At 42.6% G+C, this 12,285-nt stretch overlaps 1 protein-coding gene across 1 annotated transcript in view; it reads left to right on the plus strand.

Annotated features, from left to right (window-relative positions):
- The window catches only part of IL12RB1 (interleukin 12 receptor subunit beta 1), a 163,516-nt gene that overhangs the window by 72,130 nt on the left and 79,101 nt on the right, over positions 1-12,285 (plus strand). The gene's annotated exons all lie outside the window — the stretch shown is intronic.

The following is a 12,285-nucleotide window of genomic DNA, read 5'->3' on the forward strand; positions in this document are numbered from 1 at the left end:
TGCCATACCAGTGGGTCCTGATCAGTGTCAAAAATATGGCCAAAAGATCATATACAAGCGAGGAGGCATTTCAAATTCTGAGTATGACAGATGAGAGTGACGGAGAACTCTCACTGTCAAACTCTGATTCTGTATATGAACCAGAACACAGCAGCGGTTCACTCTCTGAATCAGAAGAAGGTGTTCCAACAAAAAGAATGAGGAACTCCAAGGAGCAGCAAGCAACCACCAGCAGCTCAATACGTTCTTCTGATATGGCTACTACCAGCACTGTAAGTGCAAGTTCTAGTATTCAGGTGTCACATCCGCCACCAAGGATTAGGGCCCATACTGCTGTCCCAGATGCTCTTTTAAACCCTGTGTGGCTACCTTCAGGATCAGGAGCACCTATAATTCCCCCATTCATAGCCCAGTCAGGCATTCAGGCAGAAACCCAAAATTTTACAGCCATTGATTATTTCCATTTATTTTTCACTGAAGAGTTTTTGAATTCAGTTGTGCACCAATGCAATATTTTCGCCCAGCAATTAATCACTCAAAATCCCAACTCCTGTTATGCTCGAACATTTGAGTGGAAATGCCTCACAGTTGAAGAATTTAAAGTTTTTCTTGGCCTTACATTTAATATGGGACTAACAAAAAAAAATGAACTGCATGCTTATTGGTCGACAAATCCCATTCAACACATGCCGCTCTTTTCTGCCACTATGTCCAGGACCCGCTATAAAACAATTCTGCACTTTCTACATTTCAACGATAATTCCCTGTTCCCCCCCAGAGATCACCCCGAGTACGACAAACTTTATAAAATTCGTCCACTAATCAATTATTTCAACCAAAAATTTTCAGAAATATATTGTCCTGAAAAAAACATCTGTGTCGATGAATCCCTAATCCATTTCACTGGGAGGCTGATCATAAAACAGTACATTCCAAGTAAACGGGCCAGATACGGGGTGAAGATGAACAAACTCTGCGAAAGGTCCACAGGATACGTGCACAAGTTCCGTATCTACGAGGGAAAGGACAGTCAGCTAGAGCCCCCTGAATGCCCAGCCTATATGGGGATTAGTGGAAAAATTGTCTGGGACCTGGTATACCCCCTCTTCAATCAGGGGTACCATCTTTACGTGGACAATTTCTACACAAGCCTGCCCCTTTTCCGCCACCTTTATCTCAAGGACACTGTAGCCTGTGGCACAGCTCGACCCAATCGGAAGGGATTTCCACAACAATTGGTTGCCACCAAGCTAAACAGGGGGGAGTCAGCTAGCTTGAGAAATGAAGAGATCCTGGCCCTTAAGTGGCGAGACAAATGGGATGTGTATGTCCTTTCATCTATCCATAACAGCAGCTCATTGGAAATTCAAGGAAGTCGCGGTCCCATCCGAAAACCCCAATGCATACACGAATACAACCTGTTCATGGGGGGAGTGGATTTAAATGATCAAATGTTACAGCCCTACATACCCAACAGAAGATCAATCTACTGGTATAAAAAAGTATCCTTCTACCTTTTCCATATGGCCCTGTACAATTCCTACATCGTTTTCCAGAAGTCCACACAAAGACCTGTCACCTTCTTACAATATCAGGAAGAGATTATCACATCCCTCATCTATCAAGGAAGACCCGTACCTGAACAAATTCGGTCTGATGCAGTGAGCCGATTGCATGAAAGACATTTCCCCAATATCGTCCCCCCTACCGAAACAGACCGCAATCCTCAAAAGAGATGTCGGGTATGCTCCAAACATAGAATTCGATCTGACACCCGATACTACTGTCCCCAGTGTCCCTCAAAGCCTGGTCTCTGTATAGAAGAGTGCTTCCGTATCTACCATACCGCACTACATTATTAGTGAAGTACGGTGAAGATATATTTCTTTGTCCTCTGTTTGCTATTTCCCTGCCACGTTTCTGCCTGTTGCCTGAATTCATTTTCCTGCCTTCCATCTGAACTGACCTCGGCCTGTTTATTGACCATGCCTCTGCTTGCTGCCTGAACTGACCTCGGTGTGTTAATGGACCATGCCTCTGCCTGCTGCCTGAACTGACCTCAGCCTGTTAATCGACCATGCCTCTGCTTGCTGCCTGAACTGACCTCGGCCTGTTAATCGACCATGCCTCTGCCTGCTGCCTGAACTGACCTCAGCCTGTTAATCGACCATGCCTCTGCCTGCTGCCTGAACTGACCTCGGCCTGTTAATCGACCATGCCTCTGCCTGCCTCCTGGACTGATCTTTTGCCCTCCCACTTTAGTAGTGGGATTCAAGACAACACAGGGGTCTCACGTATGTGAGGGGATCCAGAGTAGTGTTTCCGAGCAGAGAAAACTTTTTTGTTTTCTTTGGGTTTTTTAATTCCCGGATCAGGGTCTGGAGACCAGAGGCTTCGAAGAGATTTGGGTGGGATGAAGCCTCTACCCCTTTGTCCAGTCTTACCTAACCAAGGCCCTAAGCTTAATGTTTCTGCCTGGACCAATCCTTTTACCACGTCTTTGCTTGCTGTCTGTATTGACTGTGGCCTTTTTATGGACCATGTTCCTGTCTTCTTCCTGGACCACTACTTTGCCTGTTTGCTCACCACGTCTATGCATGACACCGGTACTGACCCATCTGCACATCCCACTGGCTACCTTCCTGCAAGACACTGGTGCCACCCACCCTCTGCACTGAAACAACAGGTACTCTTTGGTTTATCTTTTGTTCAACTTCTTGGTGAATGAACATAGTGCTATGTGGACAGCCACGTACTAATAGGTTAAGCTTTTAGGAACAGGCTGTAGGTGAAGCTACACTATGCTTTATTGATATATAATGTTTGCTAATTTTTGTGATAAACAGGTTGCAATGACCAGTAATCAGTCCAAACACTGAAAATGTCTTACACATGTGGTATCCCCATACTCATGAAAAGTAGCAGAATGTGTTTTAAAGTGTTATTCTAAGAATACCTATGCAGTGTGTTAGAAATATGTTATTATTGGTAACATTGCATTAAAGAAAAAATAACTACTTTTTTTCACATTTTCTAAAAATCTGTGTAAAAAATTAAGTCTTCAGAAGACTTTGCTGCTCCAGGACCTCCAAAATTGTGATACGTAGTCAATAAATTAGATGTGTAATTTTTGCCCTTAGTATGCCTAACGGTGCTTATTGCATGTGGGGCCCCTCCATTTGGTTAGGCTGTGAAAAAGTCTTGCACGTGTGGTATCGTTATACTCAGGAAGAGTTAGAGAATGTGTTTTGGGGTGTAATTTTAAGTATACCTATGCAGTGTATTAGAAATATCTTCTATATTGACAACTTTGCATAGAAAAAAATACATTTTCATTTTCTTTTAACATATTCCAAAAACTTTTGGCAAAAAATGAAGTCTTCAGAAGACTCCCCATGCCTCTTAAAACATACCTTGGGGTGTTTGCTTTCCAAAATGGGGTCATTTTGTGGATAATTCCATTGCCCTGATGCTCCAGGACCTCCAAAACGGCAATAGGTAGTCAAGAAATTAGATGTGTAATTTTTGCCCTTAGAACGCTAACAGGTGCTTATTGGATGTGGAACCCTTCTATGTGGCCAGACTGTGAAAAAGTCTCACACATTTGGTATCGCCATATTCAGCAGGAGTTAAAGAATGCATTTTGAGGTGTAATTTTAAGTATGCCTATGCTGTGTAATAGAAATATCTCATAGATTGACAACTTTGCATAAAAAAAAATATATTTTCATTTTCTTTTCACATTTTCCAAAAACATATGGCAAAAAATGAAGTCTTCAGAAGACTCCCCATGCATCTTAAAACATACCTTGGGGTGTTTGCTTTCCAAAATGGGGTCTTTTTGTGGATAATTTCATTGTCCTGATGCTCCAGGACCTCCAAAACAGCAATAGGTAGGTAAGAAGTTAGATGTGTGATTTTTGCCCTTAGAACGCTAACAGGTGCTTATTGGATGTGGAACCCCTCTATGTGGCCAGACTGTGAAAAAGTCTCACACATTTGGTATCACCATATTCAGGAAGAGTTAGAGAATGTGTTTTGGGGTGTAATTTTAAGTATGCCTATGCAGTGTATTAGAAATATCTCATAGATTGACAACTTTGTGTAGAAAAAAATACATTTTCATTTTCTTTTCGCATTTTCCAAAAACTTGTGGCAAAAAATGAAGTCTTCAGAAGACTCTGCATGCCTCTTAAAACATACCTTGGGGTGTTTGCTTTCCAAAATGGGGTCATTTTGTGGATAATTCCATTGCCCTGATGCTCCAGGACCTCCAAAACAGCAATAGGTAGTCAAGAAATTAGATGTGTAATTTTTGCCCTTAGAACACTAACAGGTGCTTATTGGATGTGGAACCCCTCTATGTGGCCAGACTGTGAAAAAGTCTCACACATTTGGTATCGCCATATTCAGCAGGAGTTAAAGAATGCGTTTTGAGGTATCATTTTAAGTATGCCTATGCTGTGTAATAGAAATATCTCATAGATTGACACCTTTGCGTAAAAAAAAATACATTTTCATTTTCTTTTCACATTTTCCAAAAACATGTGGCAAAAAATGAAGTCTTCAGAGGACTCCCCATGCCTCTTAAAACATACCTTGAGGTGTTTTCTTTTGAAAATGGGGTCATTTTGTGGGTAATTCAATTGTCCTGGTGCTCCAGGACCTCCAAAACTGTGATAGACAGTCAAGAAATTAGATGTGTAATTTTTGCCCCTAGAACGCCTAAGGGTGCTTATTGGATGTGGGGCCCTTCTATGTGGTTAGGCTGTGAAAAAGTTTTACACATGTGGTATCGCCATACTCAGGATGAGTAGCAGAATGTGTTTTGGGGTGTAATTGCAAGTATGCCTATGCCGTGTGAGAGAAAGAACTTGTTAACCACTTGCCGACCGGCCGTTGTATATAAACGGCCGGACGGTGGCACTGCAGGGTCGGGTGGCCGTCAATAAACGGCCTCCCCGCACCCTGCTTGTGCGCGCTCCCTGGGAGCGCGCAGCACCGCGATCCGGTGCCCGCTGTGTCCTCCGGACACAGTGAAACACCGATCGTCGGACGGGACCTCTGTACGAGGTCCCGATCATGTGATCACTGATTGGCCAATCAGTGATCACATGCAAAGTAGTAAGCAAGATGTCACTTGTGACATCATTGCTTACTATGTGTGAATTCTGTGAATGATCACAGAGGTCACATGGTACAAGGCTATTCACAAAAGCCTTGTACCATGTGACAGGATGTGACCAATCACAGCTCACTCAGTTCTTCTCAATGAGTGCATGAATGCACACAGAGAGAAAGAGAAATGATTGCTTTTACATCCTATATGGGTGTAAAAGCAATCAGTGTAAAAAAAAAAAAAAAATCTTCATCACCCCTCACAAGTAGTACAGTGTCACCATGGTGACACTGTACTGCTAGGGTGACAGTATGTAAAAAATAAAAATAAAAATAAAAAATAATAATATAAAAAAATTAAATAAAAATGTAAAAAAAAATGTTTAAAAATTATAATTTTTGCTTATAAACTAATTTGGATTTTTTTTTTTTTTACTAAAAAGATAACGGAATAAATTTTGGCTAAGATTTATGATGAAATATTATTTATTTGCAAAATAAACACTTTTTTTCAAAATTTTTGGACATTTCATTTACATAGCAAAAAAAATACAAATCCCAGTGGTGAATAAATACCACCAAAATAAAGCTTTATCTATCTCAAAAAAATGGTAAAAAATTAATTTGGGTACAGTGTTGCATGACCGCGCAATTGTCATTCAAAGTGTGATAGCGCTAAAAGCTGAAAATTGCCCTGGTCAGGAAGGGGGTAAAAGTGTCCGGTCTGGAAGTGGTTAAATGACAACTTTGTGGGAAAAAAAAAATAATTTTTTTTACTTTCATCATTTCCTTAAAAAATTGGCAAAAAATGACAACTTCAAAAAACTCCCCATGCCTCTCATTAAATACCTCAGACTGTCTACTTTCCAAAAAGGGGTCATTGGGGGGTATTTGTACTGTCCTGGCATTTTAGGGCCCCAAGAAATTATATAGGTAGTCCGTGCATCAGGATTGATACATTTTAAAATATATCAAATATATATACCGTGGTCTGTGGACTCTATAACTTTCACAAAGACTAAATAATACACACTGATTTGGGTTATGTCTACCAACAAAATGTAGCACAATGGATTTTGGCCTAAATTTATGAAGAAAGTATATTTATTTGCAAAATTTAGTATCAAATACTAAGAAAAACATGTTTTTTTTCAAAATTTTCAGCCTTTTTTCATTTTTCTAGCAAAAAATAAAAACCCCAGTGATGATTAAATACCACCAAATTAAAGCTCTATTTGTTTGAAAAAAATGATAATAATTTCATTTAGATACAGTGTTGTATGCCTGAGTAATTGTCATTCACAATGTGAGAGCGCCGAAAGCTGAAAATTGGCCTGGACAGGAAGGGGGTAAAAGTGTCCGGACAGGAAGTGGTTAATGGTGATTCTAGCATAGGGAAAACACTTTTCAGTTACAGGGAGTATAAGAAGACTCGTGACCATTCAATTAAATTGGAGAAGCAGTTTAACTTTAAACTGCGTAGGGGGTTCTTCACTGTCAGTAAGGATGTGGAATTCCCTTCCACAATCAGTGGTGTGAAGTATTGATAGTTTAAAAAAAAAACTCTTTGATGGTCTTCTTAGTGAACACAGTATGCAGGGTTATAATTTTTAACATGAATACACATACACCCCAGGGGCGGACTGACAACTCATGGGGCCCCTGGGCAACTCATGACAACTGTCCTCGCCCACACTCAAACCACACCGAAAAAAAGCCTATGAAAGGTACCAGGGGCATCTCATGGGGCTCCCTACTGACCCCGGCCCTCGGGGCAGCGTCCGAGTTCCCAAATGGTCAGTCCTCCCCTGATACACCCACACACCGGCACAGGATGAACTGGATGGACTGTTGTCTTCTTTCAACCTTTTAAACTAGGTAACTATGTAAACTAGCAGGTCTGTAGTTACTTGGTAAAGACTTTGGTAGACACCAACCCACTGGTACCAAGCCAGAGTCTCAGAAAATTAGTAACAATGGCTTCAAAATAACAGAGTTTAACTTTTTAAGGGCATGTGGGTATAAACCATTTCTAGCTTGAGTGAGAGATTTTTTTTATGCATGCACTCTAGCTTCTGGATCTGAGTCAGCAAGTCCTCCATATCCTTTGTGTTCTCTTCAACTGTGTACCTAATTTGATCAGCGTACCCCTAAGGACGCACTTATGAGCCTCCCAAACCATCAGAGGGGGGGATTCAGTAGAGCTGTTAGTGGCAAAGAACAAAACCAAATCTTGATCATGGGTTTGTGGTAAGGGTTATGTAAGAGAGATTCATTCAATTTCCACTGTCAGGAGTGTTCAATCTGATCCCCTTATTCTAGCATGCAGTGGGTGGGTGCAGATATAGTAAAAGAACCTATCAAAGCAGCAGACAGGTAGGGAAGTGCTGCTTTTTTGACAAGAATATAATCGATCCAAGAGTAGGCATTATGTGTGTTGGAGTAAAATGTATAGTCTCTGTCGTGTACCCGTAATGTCCTCCAAGTGTCAATTAGGTGGTGTTCATGGAGAGACATTTTAGCCCTCCTCAGAGCTGAAAAAGGAAGATGAGGGATATTCAGTCCCTTGACATTGTAAGTTGTGAACTGTATGGACGGCATTTGGCAGCTCAACCACCAGTAGTGGGAGGGAAATCGTAGGAGTTGAAGCAGAAAGAAAAAAGAGAAAAAAAAGGGGTGGGGGAGGGAGAAGAGGAGAAAAGGTGAAGAGGATAGGAACATGACCAGGGGGTTTAAATTCGAGAGAGGCGGGGAAAGATAAGGTCTAGAGGGAAGGCCTCTATGAGATGAGAGAGGTATACCAAGCTTGGTGCCCCCTAGATTAGAGTAGGGAATGCAAGAAGAAAAGAAGAGCATGGGAGAGTTGGGAGGGAGAAGGAAGGGGAAAAAAAGGGGGGAGTGGGTAGACAGGGCGAAAGTGCTCAGACCCCTTCTAGGGTAGGAAAGGACAGAGACACTCCAGTCGAACCCACTGTCAGGTGGAGGGTGTGTCCATGTGGGGAAGGAGTTTGCCAATAGCAAAAGCCTGAGGTGCAACCACGGGCAATCATATATAGACAATAATAACAGAATGAGCCCAGCAGAGAAAAATATTGACCATTAAGAATCTCCTAAGGTAGTAATAAACAGTCTAATCAGGAGAGCACAATGGGTCAGGCAAGTTAATCCCTCAGCCTGCTCAGCTATCAGAAATACCATTCTTGTATGGAGCAAAGGGTAGGATGAAACAGCCCACACAGGAAAAAAAAGGGAGTCCCTGGGCTCCGCATGAACAAACACAGAAATGTAATAAAGTGGATCTGGTGTGCGGAGTATCAGGCAAGAGGCACCCCTCAGCCACAGGATAACTTTCTCTGCAACAGCTGTACTCATCTGGGGAACATTATCAACATTAAACTGTACATCCCTTATACAGAAGCATGGTAGCCATGCCCCATCCTCAACCTATAACTAGGCCCACATCTGAGTAGGCAATATTCGACTGCTGTGGCGGACCATCCCCTCCGAAAGCTACATAAAGCCTGTGAAATGGCATTTCCTAACACAGAAGTGCTGCGCTCGGAGTAACTGAATTTAGTATGGAAACTCTCAGAATCCTTATTATCCAGGGAGAATATATGAGGAGGAAAACTGAATCTATGAAGGGGGTGATCCCCACCACTGCTAAAATAGTAAAGAAAGCCACTGTACAGTGACCCCCCCAAAAGTCACCCCAAACCATGCCTAAGAAACATAACTAGCAACAACTATCAAAACAAGAGAGCAGGAACCACCATCTCCCAGTACACACTCCCTGAAATGCCTCAGGCCCTCAACTATATCAGGTGGACAGGGGGGTGCACTGGGAGAGCGGCACTGTCTCTCAAGAAACCCAAAAATGTAGGTTTGGGGACAGTAGGGACAGCGGGCTCAGGAGCAAAGTGTTAGTCCCCCACTCTCTGCAACATAAGTCTTATCCCAAAGGGAGTAAGTAACGTTCAGTTCAGATAGTGTTCCAAGGCCCAAAGGGTGAGTGCCAGCATACACCAGGGTGGTTGGCCCGTATTGCAGTCCACTGGTCCCTTCCCAGAGCAGCAACAATTTCAATCAGCATCAGGAAAAGGGAATATTAAATCGGGAATAGATCCAGGTGCCCATCCAAAGATTCCACATGGCATGGTGGCTTTTGCACCAAGTTGTATTCATGGTTTGTACAAGTTCTCTGCCATAGTCTGATCCAGACAGAAAGGCAACCTCAGAGACCTGGTGGGTTCCTACTCCAAGTGTCTAAGTCAGTCCATTTGTGCAAAGTCAAATCAGAGAGGTGGCCACGTGTGGTCACCTGATATAGCTAATAAAGGCTTAGAGTTCATGTGTAGCTTGTGTTTGCCTGCCTGCTACGGTAGGTCTCCCCAGTTGAAGCCAGTTAGGGTAGAGGCATTTGATCATCTAGAAAAAACAACCAGTCTGGCACGTGCAAATCCTCACAGTCCAGGAAGGTGCACAAGGCTTGTAGTTGTGCAGGTGACTGCAGAGTGAAAGATGGATCATCAAAGCAAAGGGGTATTTCCATTTGTAAGATAGGTCCAGTGACTGTAGCTTCTCCAGGAGCTGCATCAAGAGACATCTGCAATACAGAGTTTGGCAGCATAGATTAGGCAACATGGGAACTGTGGCTCCATCGAAGTCTACTCCACCTCTGTGCCACCCCTGCAAAAGGATCTCCTCCTTCACCCGGAAAAAGTGAACCCGACAGAGCACATCTGTCGGTTGAGAGTTGTTGGGATTTGGGTAGACTTGGACCCTGTCGAGTTCCAGAGGTTCTGTCGGTGATTTGCCCAGTACAGTATTCGGAATTGCCTGAACCATCGTTGGTAAGTCAGGACACATGGTCGTTTCTGGAATGCCTCAGAGCCAGAGATTGTTTCTGTGGCTACGATTTTCCAAGTTCTCTAGCCACAGCTGGAGCTGGAGCAGCTGGAGAGAAGTGGGCTTCTTTGAGCCTGGAGACATGCTGCAGGGGATCTTGGAAAGAGGATTCCAGATTGGAGGAAGTAAAAAAGAATTAGACTCTCAAATGCATATAAGAATAACAGATTGTATTGCAGCTTAAAGTCATAAAAAGTATCACAAAGTATATTGACACGTTAAAGTCAACCAACATGAACACAGTAAGAAATGCACAATTAGCTTCAACAAGTCTCTTACAGAGGCTTCAGATTTCAACCCAAGGGCATAAACAGTAACTCTCTGCATAAGATGAATTGCCCCAATTGACTGACAAAGTAACAAGGTGAATCAACTATGTCACTTGACAGCTCTCAAACAAAGGGGCTAGGTTTAGGCCCCAGAGATACTGATTTCAGAAACACAAAACACAAATCTGTCCTCAGGATAAAGTGATCTCATTATAGTTTTTAAGGTAAATCTTCTGCTGGCTATGTTGGGGCCCTTTGGAGACATTGGCATGCAGGAAAATATGTGTATGTCTATAGATTGGTGATAAGGTGTTGCATCTGAGAAGTTGAGTTTGCAAGCAAGGGGAATCTTTACATGCAGTAAAGTACTTTAGACAGAAGATGTTAAAGTGTGCACAGTTGCAGTAGTAAGATGTTAAGGTGTAAACAAATTACAGCAGTAAGATGTTAGGGAGTACACAGTTACAGTGCCCTGGGGAGCGGAAGAGGTAACTTGAGTGCATTGGGCCTAGTTCAGCAACAAAATGAGCAGTTAACACAACAGTGGATGCAGGGTTTAAACTGCAGATGGCAGGCAAGATGACGAGTACCTTAGTGGTTCACTCTTGCATTTCCCCAGTGGGCCTGGTGGCGGTGGTCTATGTCACAGAATGGCATTTCAGTGTAGGCACTGAAGTAGCTGATGACACAGCAGGCTCTGCTTGGTCCACCCACCTGGTTCAGGATACAGTAGTGTTAAGCAAACCTCAGCACAGCATAGCCCGACACAGGAAAACACTTCCTCCACACTTTCTCTGGTTGGTGCACTTCCCAACTCCTCCTGCTCCTTGCTGGGATTTTTCTTTTATCAGACCCCTCCTGCTCTCAGGTGTCTCTAGGTATTGCAGTTGGTTTCCCAGTGATGGCCATCGCTCAGATCCTTCTCCAGACTACATCTTCCAGAGTGCCACAGCCTAAAGTCAGTTACAAGCTAAGTAAAGCATGATTATTACTGCCATCTTGTGGAAAAAGATTTCTGCAGCCTTCTGAGGAAGGGGGTTCAGCTCCACGAAACGCGTCAGTATCCGCATCATTAGACACAGATGTATTGTGACTGTCTTTGTGGACCACTTATACTGCTTTTAATCACATTGGTTTGTGAGTATATATCCTCTTTTTATTCAATAAACACGTGTTCTACCATGGTAATGCACGATCAGAGTGCGCCCTTGTCTGTTCTTTTCCACTAGTGGTCAGATTTCCCGATCTTAGAAGGGCAGCACCTCTTCGGTTGGCATCTCCTTGGTGTATGAAGACTGGAGCGCTGGTTCCATTCGTTCATCTTTTGGAATACAAAATGGTGTATAGCATGCAGGGGTCAGGATTATGTGACATACAACAGAGCATTTAGAGTCCAGGGTTCCAAACTATGCAAAATAAAATATAGTGTTTACAGTACCTGGATCAGAATATATTGTGTACAAAAAACAGACAGAGGGCAAAGTTCAGGAGTATATAACTTACAATATAGTATATAGAGTACAGGGGTCAGAAGTATGTAAGGTACTGCACAGCACACACAATTAGGAGGTTAGGAGTATATTACGCATAGTGCTTCTTACATTGCTGGTGAGTGATAGAATAAAAGTCCCTATGTTGGTTGTCTTGTTTGTTGCCCTGTGTTTGTTGTGTATAGGGATGGGGAGGGGGGCGGGAATATGGGCTGGTGGTGCATAGTATTTTTTTTACACTTTCATTACTTTATTTCTTTTATTATTTTATAATGCTGTATAGTGCTGAAAATGGGATATAGCTCTGATTTCTAGGGAAGACACCTTGTTGCTTCTCACTTTGCATTTAGGTCTGTTGCAGCTGCTACTTTTGTTCAAAGCTGGGTTAGTACTAGTTAGTTAAGTGTCACTGATTAAAATACTAGCAAAAGCTTTTTTTTATCAATATTGATAAAATAAAATTGGTTCGGGGTGCTGTTGCTATCTGTAAGTAGAGCTAA

Source organism: Staurois parvus, unplaced genomic scaffold, assembly GCF_062004578.1.
Source record: "Staurois parvus isolate SC_StPar_1 unplaced genomic scaffold, SC_StPar_1.0 ptg000086l, whole genome shotgun sequence".
NCBI classification, from domain to species: Eukaryota; Metazoa; Chordata; class Amphibia; order Anura; family Ranidae; genus Staurois; species Staurois parvus.